Below are 4,866 nucleotides of genomic sequence, written 5' to 3'. Positions count from 1 at the left end.
AATGTTTAAAGTATAAAAATTGAGTGATTAAATTATTAGAATTAATTAGATGTCGTGAAAATGCAAGAAAAACACTTAGAAGTACTACAAATAGAGTTCTTGGACGTAGCGTCTAGACGGCCACCGAATGGGAGCCACAGAGAGCAATGTTTTGCTCTCTGGGGTAGGCGTCCGGACGGCCACAGGCCCACAACACCCGTTCGAACGGCAGTCATAGAGAGTAAATCTTTGACATAAAACACGGGTGTTCGAACGCTCACTTAACCCATCTAGACGGCACCTAAGATAAATGCGAGAATAAGTCTTTTTGGACTCATTTCTGTCGGATCACACCTTAAACACAATTGAATACCCTAGATCTACAAAAATTCAAGCCTCATACCTCAAATCTAACTTCATAAACGTGATCTACGCAAGAGGATCTACGTTTTGACCAATTATTTTGAGGTAAATCGCTAAATTCTTATTTTTGAGATTTTGGGCTAAATCTTGATAAATGTGAGTTTAATCTTAGTTAATCTTTAGGTTTTGGGCAATTTGGAGCTTCTCAAAGTTTTCACAAATTCCGGGTTGATTTAAGGTGAACTTTTGGTAAGTTTCCTCAAACCCTAAATCTATAGGTATTTTATTTTAGTAGTATTTGATGGGTTTAACTTTAAAACTTTCTTATGGGTTAACATTATTGCGGTTGGGTTAGTGAATATTGTTTATAGGCATATGTTTGGAACCCTTAGAATTTTATGGATAATCCAACAGTATAGCTCTTGAGCAATTCAAGTGCTACTTAGAGTATTTATTGTTTAGAATGCTAAATGGGTGCAATGTGCTATGTTTTTAGAGTCAGTGGCGGACCAGCGTTGGGGCCAGCAGGGGCCGTGGCCCCTGCTGGCTCCTGAGAAAAAAAAAAAAAAAATTTACTATACTAAGTTCTAAGGTTAATTCAAACTTGGCCCCACCATAATCATCATTACAATCCAATAGATTTTTTTTTTTTTTTTAAAGGGGCCCACAACATGGTTTTTTCAATCTGGAATCAGTTCATTGCTTACACAGTTACACTCCATCAGTCGCTTCATCAGTCCACAGCCCATCTCACGATTCTGCCCTGCAGCACATCAAGCACGCACAGCCCATCTCACTTGCAGACCTGCTGCCCTGCAGCACCTCAAGCACGCACGGCTCAAGAAATGAAATGATAGAAGAGAAAAAAAAAAAAAAAAAAAAAGGAAAAAAATCTGTAAAAGCTCTTAAACAAAGAACTAAAGAACGAACGAAAAACCAAAAAAAAAAAAGAACGAACGAACGAAAAAAAAAAAAAGCCTGCACTGCGCCATTGCTAGTGACTGCCAGGTGAGTACCGTGAGTTTTGTGGCTGTGGACCTGTGGTGGAAAAAGAAGCTGAAGTGAAAGTGTGAAACTTAGAAACTTTAAAGTGTGGAAGTTTAACATTTTTTTGAGGTATTTTTTTTTAGTGTTCAATGAGTATGAAAAACTTTTCTCTTTTTAAAAAAAAAAGGTTAGTTTTGAGGTTTGACTGATTTGTAGGTGTTGAAGTCTTGAAGAGCATAAAAAGGAAGAGGACAAGAGATTTTTCATTATTTTTGGGCATTGCTTCTCTATTATACTTGTGCTGATCTTGTGACTTTTGTCTACAAAGTAATTTCTCTATTCAAATTTTCAGAATATTTTTTGATTTTGGATTATATATGAAATTATCAATGATGTTAGTTTTGAAGTTTTTAGTTTTTCATATTATTATTTTTAGTTTAGTGTTATATAGACTCTTGTTTTTTTTGGCTTTTTTTTTTTAGTTTGTATGATTGTTACTTATTAGACTCTGATAATTTTTTTTTTGTTTTGTTTTGTTTGATAGTTTGATTGTATCTTATGGGATTGTAATTTAATTTGGAAAATTTAGGTTCATCAAGCATGTCAAAGTTTAAAACTATCGAGTCATTCTTCAAAAGAAAAGAAGTTGATGTTCCAGAAAGTAATCCACCATTGAATTTTAATGCTGAAACTTCAAATCTCAAAGAACGTCCTCTTAAATCTCAAAGGATTGAAGTTGAAAAACATCCTTATGAATCTCTAATTGTGGAAGCTCAAGAGATTCCTTTTAAATCCTCCACGCTTAATGTTAACGAAGTTGATGGTTTTTCTATAGAACGGGATCCAGGAAAACGTCCTCCGATGTGGGACTATCCAGTCAATCGACGTGATGAAATAAGAATGGCTTATTTGAAAGCACGTCCATATCAAATTTTGCGTCGAGACTATCCATTTTCTGGACCTGAAAATCATCCCCGTCGTTTTCAAGCTTCATGGTTTACACAATTTTCATCTTGGCTTGAGTATTCTCCTACTACGGATGCCGCATATTGTCTACCATGTTATCTTTTTACAATGAAACCAGTTGGACGTCATGGATGGGATGTATTTATCACCAAGGGATTTAGAAATTGGAAAAAGGTTCACGATGGAAAGAAATGTGCCTTTTTGACTCATATTGGAGAGGATCCTTGTTCACCCCATAATAATGCTGTGAAATCTTGTGAGGATTTAAAACAACAATCACAGCATATCGATAAATTATTGAATGTACAAAGTACTGAACAAATTCAAAATAATCGATTACGTGTAAAAACTTCTATTGATGTTGTTCGGTGGCTTGCATTTCGAGGATGTGCTTTTAGAGGTCATGATGAGACTCTTGATTCAAAAAATCGGGGTAATTTTCTTGAGATGATTAAAATTTTGGCATCATATAATGAAAAAGTTGCAACAGTTGTTTTGGAAAATGCTCCTAAATCTGCAAAGTATACTTCTAATAGAATTCAAAAGGAGATTTTGCAAGTCATGGCAAGTAAAGTGCGAGATAAAATTCGTGAAGATATTGGAGACTCTAAATTTTGTATTATTGTTGATGAAGCACGAGATGAGTCTAAAAGAGAACAAATGGCTATTGTTTTGAGATTTGTTGACAAATATGGTTTTATACAAGAACGCTTCTTTGATCTTGTTCATGTTAAAGATACATCGGCATTGACTCTCAAGAATAAAATATCTGATGTTCTTTCTCATCATGGACTTGACATTCAAAATATTCGTGGACAAGGATATGATGGTGCTAGCAATATGCGTGGTGAATGGAAAGGATTGCAGGCATTATTTATTAATGATTGTCCTTATGCATACTATGTTCATTGTTTTGCTCACCGATTGCAATTAGCATTAGTTGTTGCATCTAGAGAAGTGGTTTCTGTTCATGAGTTCTTCACAAATTTGAATTTCATTATCAATATGGTTGGTGCTTCATGTAAACGTCACGATCAACTACAAGCTGCTCAAGCAGAAAAAATTGTACATATGCGAGCTATTGGTGATCTTGAAACTGGAAAAGGAGCTAACCAAATTGGCACTTTGAAACGAGCTGGTGATACTCGTTGGGGTTCTCATTATAATTCTATTTGCAGCCTAATAAGTATGTTTGATGCTACTTGTTCAGTGCTTGAAATAATTAGAAGAGAATGAGCTAATTACTCTCAACGGGGAGATGCTAATGCTGCTTATAAAATGATTACATCCTTCGAATTCATTTTTATTTTACATTTGATGAAGGAAATTATGGGTATCACTGATATTCTTTGTCAAGCTTTGCAGCAAAAATCTCAAGACATTTTGAATGCTATTAATTCAGTTTCTACTGCAAAAAAGCTTATCCAGAAGCTGAGAGATGATGATTGGGAGAAATTGCTTGAGAGCGTTGTCTCTTTCTCCAAGAAATTTGAAATTGACATCCCAGACTTGAGTGCTCGTTATATTGAAGGTCGAGGTCGTAATCAACGGAATCACATTACAGTGGAGCATCATTATCATTTTGACATATTCAATTCTGCTATAGACTTTCAACTGCAAGAGCTTAATTGTAGGTTTGGTGAAAGGGCAGTCAGACTTTTGACACTTAGCTCACCTTTGGATCCAAATGATGGTTATAAATCATTTAAAATTGATGATATATGTAGTCTTGCAGAGGTGTATTATCCTCTTGATTTTTCTGAGCAGGAGAAAATTAATTTGGGATTCCAGTTGAAGTATTTTGAGCTTGATGTGCATAATGATTTGAAGTTGCAAAATTTGTCTTCTGTTGCAGAATTATGTCAAGGATTGGTAGAGACAGGAAAATCAAAGACATACTATCTTATTGATAGATTGATTCGTCTTGTTTTGACTCTTCCAGTGTCTACAGCGACTACCGAACGAGCATTCTCAGCTATGAAAAATTGTTAAAACAAGACTTCGCAACAAAATGGAAGATGAATTTCTTGCAAATAGTTTAGTTGTGTATATTGAAAGGGAAATTGCTGAGAGCTTCAATTTAGATTCGATACTTGATGATTTTGTTTCTCTAAAAGGACGTAAACTAGGTTTTTGAACACTTTATATTTCTGTCTTTTTGTACTAGTGCCAACATGTTTTTGTTGCTAATATATTAATTTTGGCACAGATTATAATGAATTTTTATAATGTACTTTTGTGATACATATTGTGTGACAAATTATTCAATTTCTATTTTAAATTATATTTATTGGCCCCTGCAATGTCAGTTATCTGGGTCCGCCACTGTTTAGAGTAGTATATATTGGAGGTTTTTATTATATACCCTAGAACCTCTTATGTGAATGGTTAATTGTGAGTTTTGGTATTAACCTTAGTTTTACATATGTGTTTTACTATAAGTTGTGATAGGAAACATCAATACTCAGGGGGGGTATTTGAGTTTTATTGTATTGTCTATGTTAGGTGTTTGTGTCCGAGTGCATGGTTAGTGATGTTTTAATTCAGTCATTGTTCAAGTTGGGGGTCCAT

General features: G+C 34.7%; 1 pseudogene; it reads left to right on the top strand.

Moving 5' to 3' along the window:
- Nucleotides 1–1,929: 1,929 nt before the first annotated feature.
- LOC133866259 (uncharacterized) lies at nt 1,930–4,432 on the top strand (annotated as a pseudogene).
- Nucleotides 4,433–4,866: the final 434 nt, after the last annotated feature.

The sequence above is a fragment of the Alnus glutinosa genome, chromosome 4, assembly GCF_958979055.1.
Source record: "Alnus glutinosa chromosome 4, dhAlnGlut1.1, whole genome shotgun sequence".
Classification (NCBI taxonomy): domain Eukaryota; kingdom Viridiplantae; phylum Streptophyta; class Magnoliopsida; order Fagales; family Betulaceae; genus Alnus; species Alnus glutinosa.
Note: the sequence above shows the minus strand (reverse complement) of the source record. Positions and strands in the feature narration are given on the sequence as shown.